Below are 18,069 nucleotides of genomic sequence, written 5' to 3'. Positions count from 1 at the left end.
AAGACCCTTAAGCGTAGAGATGCCTGGATTTGAGTTCATGGACTTAAAAGAAGCAGCGGGCACAACATTCATTCACAGATCTGGCTTACTGAAGTCTGGGAAGTTGACTAGTAAAGCTAAGAGTTGTTTTCGAGCCTGTTTCTAATCATATCGATCCATATGGAGCACGGCATCTGGTTACAGATGGAATCTCCACCCATTGTAGGGTAGAACTTAAAACAATGCTACAGATGTCATCTTCTGATAGACCCCAACACTTTTTCGCCCCAAAAAACTTCAAATAAACTACTTCAGCACATGATGAGAGCTGATTTGGGGCAGGAAACTGTTCAGAAACTGGTTCCTTTGCATTGACCTCATCTGCTGTTAGAACTAGCCCTGTATCAGCCATTGAATCGCGCAGATGTCAGTGCACATCACAGCTTGCTTTATCTACAGTGGGTCTGTACCAGGAGCTACAATAACTCCTGAAATCAGAGCTAATCCTGAGTGCAGACAAGACCTCAGACTACCAACCACTTCCAAATGTTTTTAAGATGTGAATACTTCTATGCTGCCAGTGTGACTGAGATGACCAATTCTTTTCACATGGCTCACTCAAAAGCAAGCAGACAATAACAGTATTTCGTCAGTGACAACTTTGTTCGTGGTCACACCAATCACATAAAGGTAAAAGTTGCCCAACTCCTTTAAAATAGATTGAGTCACTGTGTCTTCTGCAGGGTACTTTTCAAAACAAAGCACGGAGTGAAATACACTGAATTCTTTGCAAAAGAATGTCATTTCTTCCCTATATCAACCCCCCAGGCAGCCCCATTGTTTAAATAAGCATTTGCTTGTGCCCCAAAGTACAGATGTTTTTGACTCCCATCATAAATCAAAAGTGCTTGTGTCTAACATTAAAAAATAGGGAAAATCATCTTTTAAACTGACATGGATTAAGACGCTTGGTCTGACCCAAATTACGTTTCTTTAATAAACTTAATTCTTTCCTGGTTCTGCTGGGAACAAAAGATTCCACTATATCATTGTGCCTCCCTCTCCTCCCCTGGAATTCCAATCAATCTTTTACTCCTTTTTAAATGTAAATTTTAAATAATCATGTATCTGGATCATGGATTAAGTCTGCAGGAGAAAAACCTCTGGCAGAGGATGGCAGGGACTGTGCCTAAAGCTAAATCCAGACAAATCAGATCTGAACTGGGGTAAAAACGGAGCTCTTGGTAAATGGATTGCAGGTTTTTGGTTGTGAAAGCTCCACCAAGAAACCATTCAGATATTTGAAAATAAATAAGGACAGTGTTGTTTGTGTCACTCACAACAAAAGCAAACTTAATATTTAATTACTTTTTTTTTTTTTTTTTTTTTTTTTTTTTTTCCCACTCAGACAATCCTCTCAGGCCTGTTTTACAGGGCATTTTTAACAGGATCAAAATTCCATCTCTAAACCTTGATGACTTTAGTGAGAAGCTGCTGCCTGTTTTTATCCTTAGGGAAAGCGAAGGCCTTTCATAGTTTCAAATAGGACGACATGACTTGTGTTGAAAGGCAGCAGGATAAGTTATACTTTTAAGGTCACTTTTCAGTCCAGGATTTGGAGCCTTACTACGGTTTTGGTCTGCCCTCCTTTCTGTGCTAGCCTTCCTTCTCCTCTCCCTCACCCAGACTGGAATGACACGTCTACGCTTTCTATTTGATGTGGGTTTCATGTATCTGCTGCACAAAATAATTCATAACCACAAGGCAAAAGGCATGTGCCTGCACCACATCGTTATCCTGCAATTAAGAAAATCCTCCCTGCCACAGAGCTATAAAGCCCGGCAGTGTTTCGAGCTAAGCCCTCAGTATTCAGTTCAGATCTCCTCCAAGGGCGCAGAGCTGCTGGAGTGCTGCAGATATTTTGTAGTGTGCCTTGTGAGACACACTTGGTGTGTTGATGTGAACTTTCTTTGGTTTGCCTCACTTCAGTGTGTTTCCACACCTGGAGATTTTCCCTTCTGCTTCTCTGCACAGGCTTCGTGAGGATGAGGAGGAGAAGTCAGCTCTGCTTGTGTGTATGCAACTGACAGGAGAGAAGGAGCTACTCTGCCTCGTCCCACGTGCTCTCTGCCTGAGCTCCTAGGTTTAACACACCCTAGAAACGATTCCCCCTTTGGTAATTCGTTTTGCAGTCACGTTTCGGGCTCCTTTATAAGTTGGGTTTCTTTATAAGACCTGAACGAGCGAAGCAGGACTCATCCTCCACGTAACACACTTAGGGAACTGTTTGCCTAAACTCAAAGATTAGAGAGAGTGGAGGATTAAAATAAAAAGAATGACACTAAAAGGGAACTAAGGATGATACTGAAATGGTACTGGGGATGATGGCTGCTGGGCTGCTTAGCCTCAGAGAACTCGGGTGCTCTGCTCACCCTGTACTGCATGGACGAACACCTTTGATGCACTACTTAGGTGAGGTCTACAACATTGTAGATGTTTCCTCCACCTTCCTAACCATGCCTTATTTTGAACCAGCACAGCCAGGCAGGAAAATGGGCTGAATTCCCCTCAGGAGGGGCGATGACCTCCTGCACCCCCAGCTCCCGGCCCCACAGGGGTCCCAGCAGCAGGGTGGGCACGGGGCTGTCTGAGGCGCCCCTTTGTGGGGCTCCTGGGGGGCTCCACCCCTGCACACCCCACAGGGGCACCCTGTACCGCCACTTGCACACCCACAGGGGCTGCGTGTGCACGAACGAGACACGAGGGGAACGTGAGGGGGGGGATGGCTCTGAGGGGCGCGGCCCCTTTAAGGAGCGGGGCAGCGCCTCCAGGAGGCGCGCGGAAGCGGGAGCGAGCCGGGCGGGGGGCGCGCAGGGGAGGGGGGCGTGGCCAAGGCGAAGAGGGGGCGTGGCTTAACTCAGCGTTGGCCACGCCCCCTCCCCGCCTGGCCCCGTCCCGCGTGGGGGGGGGGGGGGAGGAGGAGGAGGAGGAGAAGGGGGAGGAAGGGGAGGAGGAGGAGGAGGAGGCGCGGACACCGGAGGCAGCGGCTGCCCCCGAGCCGTGGGCTGCGAGGTGAGTGGCAGCGGGGGCGGGCAGCAGCGGGGGGAGCCCCCCGGAGCCCCCCGGAGCCCCCCGGGGCTGTGCCCCAGCTGCAGCGGGACCCCCGCCGGGGGTGCTTTTTGGGGTACGGGAGCTGTGCATGGGGGAACGGGCAGGCAGCAGCGGTGGGTGGGGTGCTGTAGGGTGCTGTAGTGTCCTGCAGGGTGCTGCAGGGTGCCCCGCTTGCTAGAGGTGCCCCCGCACGTGGCCCAGGGGCAGGGCGCTGCTGGGGGGGAGGTGGAAGGGGTCCCGCAAAGGGGGGGGTGTGAGTGGGAAGCGCGAGTTGGCCGCTCGGTTTTGGGGGTTTTAGGTCTTCGGCAGCTGGTGGTGGTGGCGCTGAGCGCTCCGGGCTCAGGTGGCATCTCCTGACCCAGGGGTAGCGCGCTGCTGGTGGGCACGGCTGTCCCATAGCCTACGGAAAGTGTTCCCGGGGGTTATTTTTATCGCAGGTTTCTTTAGGGGCGAACCAAACTCGATCGTACTGGGAAATGTTCTCAGCCTGCAGTTATCTCAATCTCGTGCGTTCAGAATGAAAACAAAAGCGGCTGTGGAGGGGAAGCCTCCCTTGACAGGCTCACGCAGCCGGTGGGGTTGGTGACAGCAGCTTCGGGGTTACCTCCAGCTGAGGAGCTGCCGTCCTCAGGCTGGGTGCAAACAGAGGTCCCAGGGGTCCCACAGCCTCTGCCTGGAAGCGTGGTCCACGCTTTCCCCTCTGTTCGCAGAGAAGCGGTCCTGCTGTGCACCACGCCTCCGAGAGACCGAGGGGCCCGTGGTGGAGCCGGGAGGAAGGGGCAGTGGGTTCAGCTCAGCTCCTGCAGCGCAGCCCTGACAGCTGCTCCTGCGGCCAGGAATTCTCCGCCGGTCTGGCATGCAGCTTTCCTGCCCCTCTTGGGGCTCCAGAGCCTCTTGAGGCCTCGGTAAGACGGTGTTGGCTTGGCCCTTCTGTGCATCCGCTGTAGGTAACGGCATGGGGTGCACCAGAGTAGTTTGCTCTGTTTCAGTTCTTTGTTTATCTGCCCGGAGACTTTGTCGGATATTATTGTATCAATGAACTGAGATGCATTTAGTTATATTCTGTACTGCCCCGATGGGAAGTATGTTTTAGCTTTCGCTTTAAATGAGGCAGATAAGAGTTAAAAAGCTGCATCTTAGTGTGGATGTGCGTGCCTGTCAGTTTATCCGGCCGTGATATCATTGTTAACCTCACTGATGGAGGCAGGACCGAAGTGTCTGTTCTGCACAGAAACTTTTGAAATTACTACAGGGGAATCGCGTGCCTTCGAGCAGTGAGGTTCTGAGCAAAATTCCTGTCTGCACGTGATTGCTAGCTTCTGCTAGGTGCAGCCGGAGTGTATTCCGCTGGGGGAATCGTTTCTCACTCTTTGTTTCTGTTGAAAACGTATAGTTTGTAACCGCACTGCTCAGTTCTGTGTGGATGCAAACCATGCTGACTCATATTCTGAACTGTTTCAGCCTTGCTCCATGTAAACACAAGCACACTTCTAAAATATTTAATTTGTAATGTCTTCAGTGGAGAGCTATCCCACAGCTCCTGGCAAAATTCCCAGAAGCAGCAGATTCTGGGGTACTGGGAGTTTCAAAGGCCACTGGTGCCTGGTGGGATAACTGTCTGAACTGGTCGAGTGTAGTTTATCCTGGCACTGGGACAGTTCAAACTGAACAGGTATTTAATCTTGCTGAAAGCAAGTCTGCTTTGAACAATACTTGGTATGTGTATAAGCCATTTAGAGCCTGTTGGGACACGGCTGTCAGGAGATCTACATGGTAGGGAAATCTTTGTTATGGCAAGTAAACTTTGGTGTGGATGTACTTCCTAATAATTTTTAAATAATGCCTTTGTGTAGTCGTATTAAATGATTTGTTTGCCTACTTCCTCCATAGTAAAGAACAACAGTAATTGCTTTGTGAAAGAGCTGAATGTGTAAAATGCTTGTTAAAGAGAACTTTTTGAAAGATGGAAACTCGCACCTCTGCTGATAGACATAAGCACACCCCAATAGATCTTTCAATGGAAATAAACTGCAGTATATGACTTGACTACAAAGAAGGGGAGCAGTGGTAGCAAAGAATGCTTTCCAAGTACACTTATTTTGTCTGTACCTGGTAAGTACAGCACTGGAATTTTAAGATAAATACCTTCTCTTTTAAAGCAGCAAGTAGTTTACAGGAGAATAACTGACAAAAAAGCTTAGAGACTGGAGCGGTATTGTGTTTTTTCCCTGGATTGTGATCTGTCTTGGTTGAAAGAGTAATCCCTAATGGTAAGCATGGAGAGTAAGTTGGGAGAGGTTCAGTGCAATTTATGGATGGTCCGGATCATTTATGTATCACTTGCTCATGCTGGTTGACTCAGTGCATTACTTGTAACTGTTAAAAATCAGCTGTTTGCCAAACTGTGCTAAGCTTCACAGATGTCTTAACTCATTCCAATATCCTGTTCTTGCTTTCATTTTTACTTTTTTATTTTCAGAACAAGACTTCAGAGACACTGGAGTAGTGGGGTGGGCTCAAAGCTGGACGAGTCTGGATGGCAAACCTGGCTCAAAACTGGAGAAAAAGGTGGTGCTCTAGAGCTCATTCTGAGGTCCTAGAACCATGGAATAGTTTGGGTTGGAAGGGACCTTAAAGCCCATCCAGTTCTGACCCCAATGCCATGGACAGGTATGCCACCCCCTAGACGAGGTTGCTCAAAGCTCCATCCAGCCTGGCCTGGAACAACTCCAGGGATGGGGAATTTGCAGCTTCTCTGGGCAACCTGTGCCAGTGCCTTAGCACCAATAACGAATTTCTTCCTAATACCTAATCTAAATCTACTCTCTTTCAGTTTAAAACCTTTCCCTGACAAAGAGCCCCTCCCCAGCTTTCCTGTAGGCCCTCTTTATGCTGTTATAAGGTCTCCCTGGGGCCTTCTCTTCTCCAGGCTGAACATCCCCAACTACCTGAGCCTGTCTTCATAGGAGAGGTGCTCCAGCCCCTAAATCATCTTTGTGACCCTCATCTGGGCTTGCTGCAATATGTTCATGACCTTCTTACAGCCCCGGAGCTGAAGGCAAGGCTCTAGGTGGGGTCTCACAAGAGCAGAGCCCCTTCCTCCCCTGCTGGCCACGCAGCTTTTGATGCAGCCCAGGACACGGGTGGCTTTCTGGGCTGTGGGCACACATTGCCACTCATGCTGAGCTTCTTGTCAACTAACACCCCCAGGTCCTTCTCAGGGCTGCTCTCAATCCATTCTCCAGCCAGCCTGTGTTTATGCTTGGGATTGCCCTGGCCCAGGTGCAGCACCTTGCTCTTGGCCTTGCTGAACCCCATGAGGATTGCCCAGGCCCACCTCTCAGGCTTGTCCAGGTCCCTCAGGATGGCATCCCTCCCCTCCAGTGTGTCAGCTGCTCCACACAGCTTGGTGTCATCGGCAAACTTGCTGAAGGTGCACTCGGTCTCATTATCCATGACTGACAACAATGTCAGTCCCTTGGAGACAGGAGACATCACTCCCTCTTCCACAGCGTGGCAGTACTAGCAGCTGTGCGGCTAGCACCAAGTGCAGCTGGAAGAGCAAATCTGTCTTTTTACCCCTACAAATGTTACGGTGTGAGGGTAGCACGCCTGTTACTGCTTTTCCTCCAGGAAGGGCACCATGCTGTAGCACGACAGTATTTTGGTACCAGAAATATCTTCTCTGGAACTGTGATTCAAGGCTCTACTCTATTTCCCTTCCTTATTGAGCACATGGGTCCTATTTATATGAGGAAATTCTTAGAAATATGGCTTAATTCACAGAAGGATTGCACTAGAAATTCTGAAACTGAAATATATGGATGTGGCATTTTTTTTTTTGGTAAGTGTGCAGAGACACACACTTGCCACTGACAGAGTGGCAATTAAAAGAGTCTTACAACCCCTATTTCCAAATCCTTTCTGTGTTGGCTATTAGTAGCACTTTTCTTTATAAAAGGGAAGGAGGGTAAAAATTGTGCTTGCATCTGTTTTTGTTGCTATGACAGCTGTCTTGGTCCAGTTTTAACTGTCATACTCTGGATAGCTCTTAACTGGGATTTTAACCTTAATAGTTATGTGCAGAGGAAGTCAAAGAGGAAACCTTTCAATGCTGTCTCCTTTGCTCACTCAAAAAAATGTTCCCTTTGAGTTGTACTGTTTTTAATCAAGATGTAATGGAATGTCTCAATCCGCTGCTAACTGTTTTGGTGCCTAGTATAATTACAAGTGCTACAGTTACGGTATAAAATAGTAGCCAGTTTGTTAGCACTAGTTAATCATGGCTTGGCTTGAGCAAGAAAGATGTTGCCACTGATACTTTGCTTCTGAGACTTGAAAACTGGGAAGATCACTTGAACTGAGGTGATGCAATTTTTGTGCAAGGTCACGTACAAAATCACGTACTCGGATGGCAGTTGTGAAACCAGGCAGCACTCCTTGCAACACGTTATCAGGCATTGCACAGCCAGCAGTAAACAAGGTGCAGGCAGGGGGATGTGTTGTCTTCAGGTACCAACTTACTTCAACACTAATGTGCAAAACCAGTGCAAAAAAGCCATGAAATAGCCCATGTTTATTTAAACTTCTCTCAAGTGAATAGCTAACTTTAGCAGTCAGCGCCTGTACTAAGAGTTTGTATGTTGCTGTCTTCCTGGCACTAGCTGGAAAATCCTGTAATGGGAGAAACTTTTAAAGGTTAGATGGCAGCCTGTTAGTCTGAATAAAGCATTTTTGGTAACTGTTGGTGGTAAAGCGGCAGAAGTTTGGAAAGCTCTACAACCCTAATCCAGACCTGTTTTAAAGGGCAACTTCTAATACAGAATACCATACCGTTTAGGCCAGTTGGAGGGCCAGCTGTCTATTTTGGAAACCAAGCTGCTGCTTTTTAAGATGAGAGCCATATTTTTGTGAATATGAACTCTTTTGTATCTGCTGGCTGTGCCTCGTCTGAAGGAAGGAGCAGCTGTGGTGCATTCGCCAGACCTGCATTTGGCTGTTGCTGCCATTGTGTTGTGTGTAAACATGTACCATTATTTTGGATCACATAGCAGCCTGTTCAAAAGGGTCTCGCATTCCCCAGCTGTTCCGCAACTTTTCCATCTCTGAGCTTGCCAGCTGCTTAGCACAGGCAACTGTAGCTGCATTTGCTTTTCTGGTGTTAAGTATTAGTGGAGATAAAATTGACTTCTTCTTGCATGCTAGGTGCCGTGAGCCCCTTTACTACATCTAAGGACTTAAAGCAGAAGTAGACTGTTCTTGCTACACCAGGGTTGTCATGAGATGTTTTCTTTGCCACTGGTTGCATTGATTGCTTACAAGTCTTTTCCTATAGATTTGGCACCAATACGAAATAAGGCAGTATTTACCTAGAGATGTAGATCCCATGTCTGTGGTAGTAACTAATCTAAAAGAAGCAGGGCATGAAAAGGCTCCCCTTACAGCTATGTCAACAGCTCTTTTGTTTCCCCACTTCTCTGAACAATGTTCAGTTTACAAGGCATCTTGTGATCTGCTGTCAGCCAAGGCTTTCACTTACCTATTCTTGAAACAAGTTTTGTTTCAGTGGCAGCACTGCTGGGATCAGATGTCAGGAGGGAGCAGGCTCTGAAACGCCTGGTATCTGCGGGTGAGGGACCCTCATCTGCGTCCACCCAGATCTTTCCACCCAGCCTGCTGCTCCTGTGGTGTAAGGGATGGGAAACCTCCAGGGAAGCTGTTTGTGCTCTTTTCTCCACCTGTGAGTCTGTGACTACATCCCTGGAGGCGGAGAAGCCAAAAGGCAGACTATGCTCATGGGGTGAACCTCAGCAAAAGTTTTGAACAGAGTAAGTTCAGGCACCCTTGGAGAAGGGAGAAAATACATTTAATGCCCAAAGTTGTCGTTCTAACCACTTAACCTGTTTTACAATGTCAGTTTGAAACTTTGGCTAAGAAAGCGTGTATCCGTGGTTGCTGCAAGAGAGCGTTAAGGTGTAATAAAGCAAACTTCTCAGAAGCTAGAGATGGTTTCATTAGCTAGTATTTCATACCCCCCTGCAAAGGCATAAATCAAGTATTTTACTGAAAGCATACTGAATGCAGTTTGTAGTTCAAGAATATAAATTTGATTTTTCCTGGCTGTGAATCGTGGAATGGTGAAGGGAGTGACTTATGCGCTCTTACTGTGGGTAGCAGAAAAGGCTGCCTGTGCCCCAGGTTCTCAGTTACCTGTTTTAACTATTCTGAACACCCTATTATTCAGCGAGGATGTTTTGAGGTGCCTGTAGATAAATTTCTTTTTCTTCCTAGCCATTTTTTCTTTTTCCAGGCCTGTTCTGTCCTAGATGGTCATACCTTTTGTGTTCATGTTAACATGATTGAAGTAATATTCGTGTTTAATAGGAGGATGACTCTGGCTTAATAATAAAGCATTGCCATGTAAAAACAAAACAAACAAACAAAAATAAACATAAAAAGAAGTCTCATGGTTTGTATTTCCAAATTGCTGAGATTTTGAACTTTGCCGTTCAAATGCTAGTGTCTTACAAGAAGTTAAAATACTGCCTGTCTTTGGCAAAATGCTTGCTCTTATCTTCTGGAAAATCACTCTTTCAGGCTCTGTGTTGGAATACTAAGCCAGTATTTGTCTGAAATCGTAGCAGAAGTACAGACCAATAGCTTGAAATGATCGTATTAGATACATAGTTATGTTAGCTGAGCAGAGTCATTACATTGACCCTAACTTAAAATGTGTAGTTACTACAGGAAAATATGTAGAAATGAATGCATGTTCTGGGTACAGTAACCATATAGAAATGGCTCTTCAGAAAACAGGTAATGAGTTCTCATCTAGAAAAGTAGACTTTGAAGTGTTCCAAAAATGTTCATGTTTTGAAAACAGAAAAAAATAAGTTTGATACTGAGGGCAAGGAAGGATGAGTGGGCAATGGATGAGAGCAGATGAATGGGGTCAGGGAATGCATCTTATTTTTTTTTTAAAGTGCTTTTGATTAATTCATAAACCTCTTTGGAGTGAGTACAGGGAATGGACATGGAGGAGTGGAACTTGAGAAGGGTAAGAGGGTGCTGGTTTGTCCTCAGTTGAGCAGAGAAAGAAGAGAATATCTGATTGATAAGAGGTATTAAATTATTAACGGCTCTAAGAGAAACAATTATTTATTTTTCTTGGAAGGAGGTGGGAAGCCAAGTGATGAGACTTCCAATGGCACTAACTTGCTAGATGTGTTCAAGGGAATGGGGCAAAAAGAAGGCATTACTACCTCACCCACCTCTGAAAATTGTTCTTAACTATAAAAATTGGTGGAAGTTCTGGAGACACATTTAAAAAAAAAAAAAAAAAGAGCATTGCTGAAAGCATGTTGTTGTCTCTCTTAATTTCCTTTTAAATGAAAGGTTCAGCCAGTGTTGTTAAATTGGCTTAAATTTGCTCCATCCCCTAAAGGGGAAAATATTTATTTTAAAGTTTCCTCTACATTTAAGTTGGCTCCCCAGCCGGTTTAAAGACATGTCTGTCCATGCAGTGCCTTCCAACTCCAGGAAAGCTGGCAACTGTAAGGCTTAGCAGAGGAGGAGACCTTGTGGACTGCACAGGAGAGCAGCATTTCCAGCAGCCCGGAAATTGCTGTTCTGAAAATGTAACTTGAGTTCATCCCTTCAACCTTTGCTTCCTTTTGCTGTTGTTAATAATTTCCTTTGCACAGCTAGTGGTAAGCGCAGCTTCGCCTGCCTCACTCCGCTGCTTCTTCCATTGCTCTCTGAAACTAAAAACAATACAGCATGTATTAATTTAAGATTAGCAACAGACCAGTGGCAGGTAGAGCTGCTTCCCCAGGCCTCAGGGTGGTGTTTGCTGGGAGCTGTCATCTCCAACTTCAGCGATTTGTTTCTCTCCAGGCAGGTTATTGCAGCTCTTACCGTGGTTTGATGTGCGCAGTGGCGAGCTTGGGTGCCTGTTATCTCACAGCTCGTGTGGTTCCTGAGCCTGCCCCATAATAGCTGAGCAGCCCTGGGTAAGGCACCACAGATCCAGTTACACACAACCATCTCCATCACTGGAAGATTCAGGAGTTTGGAAGTTTTTTAAAAGCGAAAGCTGCACTAATGAACAACATTGCCAAAAGAAAAGAGAATATATCTCCTGAGGTAACAGCTATCAGTAAGGATCTGGTGTAATTCTCTCATCTTTTTAGGGTTTCCTGTTACAGCTTTTCATGTTCTAGATGCTTTGCATTGTTTGTGAGCCTCTCGTGAGACTGTTCTCTCCTTTGTAATTGGCATTGGGGTGTTACATGCAAAAAAAGTAGCTGCTGCTGCTTCTGCCACCTCACTCCAGAAGGCTACTTAATTTATGTATTCCTGATTAGATTACACTGTTGGCTTTAGGCTTAAATTACATTAGGGTATTCTGTCATTTGTGGCTTAAAGTATGTACTGTGACAAATAGTACTTCAAAGGGGTTTGTATGAAGCCTGATCCTTGCAAAGCTCATGGAGTGAAGATTCCCCACAACTCTGTAAACACCCCAGCCGTGGCGTTGCATTCGAGCTCAGGTCCTGCTCGCCCCGTGCACCTCTCCTCAGACCTGGGGGAACCCCAGCACAGGCTTAAGTACAGAATATGTTATCTGTCCTCTTCCTGTCATGTGGTAGAGTGCCCAGAGTTGATAGACAAGGGGTTTGGTTATTCTTCATTACACTTGTTTATCCAGTCTCCATAATATTTGGTGCTTGTTTGCCTTTGCAACTCGCATGCAATTGCCTATTCTGTATTGTTTTTGTGGGTTGGCAGTAAAGTTGTTCTGGCTTCCCACTCCAAGCAAAAGCCTGGAGTATGGAAAGTTGTTTATATGGATTCCTGGTATGGAATGCAAGCCTAATTCATCCAGGTTGAAATAAAATTGCTGTGAATAAAATTAACTTTGAATTTAAATGGCATTGAACCCAGATAAACAACTTGCTAGGGCTGGCGCTAATAAAAGCTAACTGTAGCATAACTAACTGCTGCTAGGTATGCCTTGCACGTTCTTAAAACCTGCAGTTTGAGGGTGATGCTTGGACATTACTTCTGCAATTAAACTTAATGTCTGAAATGCAAAATGCATTGTGTCCTGCTGGGATGTTCAGGCACAGGCAACTTGAGGGGATCTGTGTGGGCAGGGAGGTGGCAGGTGAAACCTTACAGGTGAGTTGTACATTGCCATTCGCTAGTTTGGGAACTCAATTTGTGTTCCAACAACAAGCTGGGATTTTGTTTCATGTGTCCTACTGCTGGAAACTCAGCCTAGTAGCCTTTTAAAAGAAATCTTTCAGGCAGAGCTGGATGTGCTCTTTCTGGGCTGCCAGGAGGTGTCTGCTGGGAACGAGGTGCTGAAACCAAAAGGCAAGTAGGTGTATGTGGCATAAGGGAGCTCTGCATCCGAGTGCTTTCCTGCTGAACCTCAGCCTGGCCAAAAAATCTCTCCAAATGCAATGTAGAGAAGCAACACCTTAAATACTGTCTTCAGGAATTGTGATTTCATGTGGAATTTGTGGAGCAACATAATGTGTGCTGCCATGGTGTAAAAGTAGACTGTATCCTTCCACTAAAACAAATGCTACCAAATTAAATCTCCTTTATGCAACAACTGACATGAGCACTTATAATTGTGCTGGTCTGCTGAAACAAAGCAAGTAATCTTGGTGTTACAGAAGCTGGTTGCTCAAGGAAGCCCCCAAGAAAACTTTTTCCATGAACAAGCTGGTATGAATTGGCATTCTTCCGTGTGCAGGAAACCACAAGTTCTTATTGTGGAAAACTTCTAGCCCTTGTAAAACAGGCATTAGTTCTGTGTAGGAAAGCTGTGCAGAATGTTCTGGTGTTCTGGGTACGGAGCTGCTGTGAGAAACTCTACTGTTTTGATAAACACAAGATCACTTGCTCAGATGTTTGCAGTCTCGTGTTCACTGGGCGCGTTGCTGTGGCTTGGATGCCTGTCAAATACCTACAAGCTCGAGACCATCTTTATTGCTCAATTATTTGTACCCCCTGAAGTCTCTAAAGACGACGGTTGTGGCAAGCGAACGTGTCTTAAATGGAGCATTGTGTTTGAGGTGCTTTGTTAGGGTTTCTGAGACTGGCGTACGTGGAAATTGCCCGTTGTGGTTGGGTGGCTTCTGGGTCAGGGCGGCGCAGGGAGCACACATGGATGCATGCACGCGTGTGCTCACACACACACGCTTACATGTGCTTGTGCACACTCTTTGGCAACACTTGGCCAACGTGAGTGTGCAATATCTACAGGGCATCAGTGAGTGATGTGTGTACTGCAGGCTGGGAGCTTCAAATTCTGGTGGCTTGAAAAATTATGTGCTCGGTCAGTTCCCTGAAAATATCCTGAGCTTCCCTCTTCTTCTTTATGCTTTCTACTGATTAATTCTGGGTGTTCAGTGCTGTTTATCTCATCCTGAAGTATGACCTGATCTTCTCAATATCCTCATTTTTTTTCTTTTTTTTTTCTGTTTTAATCCTTATTCTGGATTTCCAATGACCATTTTTTCAGACCTCATCTAATTTAAACCTCTCTTTGTTACCTAAGAACTGGACCCTAATTTTGTTCCTTTTTGTTCCATTGTCAAAAGTATAACTCAAATTACACAGCCCATTCTTCTTTTTTTTTCTTTTTAATGAAAGAACAATGGATGTGGGTGTCGCAAATTGCTCAAGCTAGTGGTGATAAAAACGATTTCTTGCTTTGCAGAGCAGGCTACTTGTTGGAAACTGATTTATCACATCATCTTCATTAATGTTTTATACTTTCTACTATTTTGGAGTGTTAGCTGGGCTGTCAAGTACTGGAACGCTACTGCTGCTATTTAAGGCAGGACATCTGTCATGATGTGTCTAGAGTCTGATTTCTCCAAGCCAGAACAATTCTTGCCTTTATGCTCTACCTATGTAGCTGTTGCTCTTTCTACAGACTAAAAATACTGCAAATAAATAAAGCCACAAAGAGCTTGCACGGCTCTTGGAAAGGCTGTGATTTCGGAGAGCAGGAACTTGCCAGTAGCTGTGCCTTGTGCTGCCTGGACAATACCTTGGCAGAGTTTTTTAGCGTTCAGAATTTGCACAACTCGACCAAATTAACTTTCCCTTCTGGCCAGGCATAACTTTCTATGCTGGGAGGGTGTGCACAACATAAATTCACGCTGTGCTCTCTCTCATGCTGCAAGCACAAGGGGCTCCGGGATGCGCCCCAGCGGCACCCTGCTGGTGTGCCCCCCTCTCCTGCTTCTGGAAGTCACGGCCTGCATGCCAGCTGCCTCGGGCTTTGGGACTCTTCCTTCCCTCAGTGCTGGCTGCCCTCTCAGTCGTGGTTTGCGTCCCGGCAGCTGCTCGGTTTGCACACTTTCATCGTAAGTCCTGGCATTGCTGAATATTCCCCGCACAGGAGGGGTAGGTTACAATGTGGAGCCTCAGAGCTCGTTTCTGGAAGGGGCAGACTTCACAGAGCGATCCAGAGAGGCGATTTCCCTTCCCCATTGAAACCTTACTCTGAAAACTCTGTTTCAGAGGCGATTTTAATGAGCTCTGAAACCCACATCACAGTTCTGAGGCCAGCTCTTTATGTGTGCGTGTGGCTTTGCCATAATACTGCTTGGGGGATGAGCTTCCACGAGCCGAACAGCTCTGCTCCTCCCGTTCCCATCCTTCCTGCCTGCTCCCAGCAGCATGCCTCTGCTGCTCCTCCTGGCTTTGCTCTGCTCTTTGTGCCTTTGCAAGCTGCCACATCTCCCTTTCTGGTGTCAATGTTCTGCTGTGCCAAGGAAGCCCCCGGAGCTCTGGCAGGGAACGGGATCAGGTGCCACAGGCATCAGCCTTGGTCTTCATGCTGGTGGTGCAAGGGGTGTGGAAATGTGCAAAATGCACGCTCTCCACAGTTTATCTCATCTAACTGTAGTGCAAATGTGAATTTTCCCATCACACCTTTGCTGTGATTTGACAAATTAAAATCTTTCTAACTGATCTCTGAAATAGTATTTATTTGATGCTTAAAATGCTGGAATTGGATTTGGTTTTTTTCCGCTTTTTTTTTTTTTTTTTTTTTTTTTTTTTTTTTTTTTTGGTGGATCCTTCACCACAGACTACTTCTTGCAGTCCTTTGTTTAAAGGAAGCTTTATGCTTCATTCAGGGGAGATCGCAGCTGGGAGAGGCCAGAAGCTCTCCCAGTTGTGTTGTGTGGTTTGGCTCCGTTGGATCGTGGCTGCGCGTGGCTACCAGAACTGTTCTCGATGGGAAATGGCAGACCCTTTACTTGCTCGCCAGACTGTAAAGATGTTATGAGAACATTTTTTAAAGACAGCAGGAGTTGGGTTTTGGAGTTAGGATAGTCGTGGTGACAGTGTGTCTCTTCTGTACTTGGTGGAGTGAAGTAAGGGGGGGAAATGCTGGGTGAGGTGATTCAGACTCACTGTAGTTTATTCATTCTGCTGCTCTGTTCTACCTACAAGATCAGAGGTTTGGGGCAGCTTTGTTAAACTCGGGCCAAGTACTTTAAGGTTTACTAGAAAGCAATGTGTGCTGCTAACCTGCTGGCTTTGGCTTGTGATCATCCGCCAAGGCCCGCTTTTTCACCTAGTTTTGCAAATGGGGATTTGCTTTGGCACAGAGGAGCTGGGTGTCTTGTTTGAGCTACATAATGCAAGCGCCTGGCTGGACACGCTCCTAGCAGTGGTTGGTGCCCAGCCTTTTCTGCAGCCGCCCTGTAGTGCCACCAGTGCATGGTCTTGTCTCCCAGGACATCATCTTCCAGACCACGATCTCCAGGTTAACGTGAGGCTTCGATTGGAAAGGACACCTGGGCTGGCTGCTGAAGGTGTTGCATTGCCCAAGTGTTGTAGAGGAGGCTGTGCTGTAGTGTCTATACGCTCTCCAGAGTAATTCAGGTATGCACTTTTGGCCAAAATAAAAAAGACACTATCTTCTTTCACATTTTAGCAAAACTTTTACTCTTTTTAGAACAAATTGAAGAATTTTGGTTTAAAAAAAAAACACACGCATATATATGCATAAATATACTTGAATTTTCCCTGTTCTGGTAGTAGATACACTTCTGCTGTGCAGAGGGAAGACTGATGGTTGTGCTAAGCTCCAGATGCAGGAGGGTGTTCTGCATTACAGGTGGATAAAATCAATTTCAGAGCCATCTGGCAATGAGCGGAGCGCGACTGCTTGACTGCACTGAACATCACTTGGATAAACAAACCTCGATCACAGCTTTCATTTTGAATTGGTTATAGCACGAGCCTGAAAAGATTCTCATGACTTCTTTTTTACGTTATTATCTGTTGGTCTTATCTGAATTTGTGCGTAATTCTGGATTATTACGTAACTCGGCTCTGAGATTTAGGCTGAAAGTAAAGGCGATATCTTCATACCAAAGTCCGTGTTGTTCGGAGATGTTCCAGTGTTAATTGTTAACAGGAGTGCCCTCCCTGCTGAGCTGTGCTAGCTGTTCAGGTGCAGTTCCTGATGTCTCACAGTGCTGATGGATTTGACTTAATAGATGTGACGTGGAAGACCTTTATCCAAAAATCTGCTGCTAGAATTTACTTGGGATTGGATTATGCTTGCAAATGTTACTTGGCGTTTTCTCCAGATTTAATTACAGCATCTATTTGATTCATTCTACTTAAATTGTACGTCCTAATGGATGGAAGGGGAAGAAAGCAAGCTTTCTTTGATCTTTGAGCACAAGATCTGATATTATTTCATGGCAACCTTAGTACTGTGTTCTGTTTTTTGAATCCTTTTAATAGCTTCTTTATTGAGTGCTGTGGTTTCAGGTTATGTATATTAAAAAAAATAATAATAAAAAGATTAGGTTCTAATTGCTGTTCAGATTAAGCATGCATTTTTTGTTGCACCTGATTCCCAAGAATCACTGTGATGTTCCAGTTGTTTTAGGCACTTGAGAGGCTTGCTTCATCTTGTCTATTGCCCTTGCTTCACTTTGCCTTATTTCTATTTCTTTCTTGTTTGGCACTATCCATCTCCAAGACTTCGGGGAGGGGTTTTCAATTACAGCTATGGCACTTGAGTTATAAGTAAGCCTCCAGCCTTGTTCTGCAATTGCTCAATGAAGAGAGCTGTCTCAGGCGTCACTGAGGGAGCTGGGATGCTTTGAGGAGCTGCAGAGCAGCAGACGATCACATCTCCATAAGGGTTCTGCTCTCCAGCATGGTGTAATGCCACCGTCACTGACAGATCGAGAGTCTTTGCTTGGGTGAACAGAAGTGCAGTAGGCTTTGTGGATCCACTGTGTCCCTAAATAAGTTATTTTGTTAGTTTTTTAAATGTATTTTTCTTCTTAAATATAAATTCAATAATTTCACTAATGATTCTTACATGTAATTTCAGTAATTAGTGTGGAGTTTTTAGTCATTCTATCACAAGATGCTTAAACCCAGGAAATCAATCTGAACACTAAGGAAATGTCTTGGGATACATTGTCAAGAGATGATCTGAGTAGGCCAGGGCATGACCTGCTGATTAATGACCATATGGCATTAATTGTGTCCTTCTGCCTTGTCTGAGAGAGCTAAATGTTTCATATTCTTTCCACTTCTGAATCTGGCCTTTCTAGAGACTGTAGCCACTTGTTGCTGTTGTCTTTTGTAAGAGGTTCAACTTTTTATTTTGGATTTTATGGTCTGTTTCTGTCATTAGTCTGCTCTTGGTTGTTTGTTTTTAGTTCTCTTTGGCAGCGTGTTCCTCCCTAGCTTGCAATGAAGACCTCATCACTAGACACTCAGCCCGTGTCCAGTTGATCCAGGTGTTCCCAAGCCATCTTGTATTCTCTGGTGTTTGGATAACGTGCGTCTGCATTTCAGGATGATTCATGCTAACCTGATCAGGAGAGATTGTCTGGAGGGGGAGGAAAAAGAGGAGGAAAAATGCTTTCTGAATTAGGTGGCCTCTTGCTAGCTTCAGGAGAAGAG

General features: G+C 45.6%; 1 protein-coding gene across 4 annotated transcripts in view; it reads left to right on the top strand.

Moving 5' to 3' along the window:
• Positions 1-2,993: 2,993 nt before the first annotated feature.
• Positions 2,994-18,069, top strand: part of SVIL (supervillin) — a gene marked incomplete at its 5' end in the record, with an annotated part of 136,158 nt that continues 121,082 nt past the window's right edge. For 2 of the 4 annotated variants that reach the window (XM_082752162.1, XM_082752170.1), the window contains one exon: positions 2,994-3,051. Of the gene's footprint in view, positions 3,052-3,144; positions 3,164-3,977; positions 3,996-18,069 lie in introns of those variants that run through there. The other 2 variants (XM_082752158.1, XM_082752171.1) reach the window with 2 other exon arrangements.

The sequence above is a fragment of the Aythya marila genome, assembly GCF_965140915.1.
Source record: "Aythya marila genome assembly, chromosome: 2".
NCBI classification, from domain to species: Eukaryota; Metazoa; Chordata; class Aves; order Anseriformes; family Anatidae; genus Aythya; species Aythya marila.
Note: the sequence above shows the minus strand (reverse complement) of the source record. Positions and strands in the feature narration are given on the sequence as shown.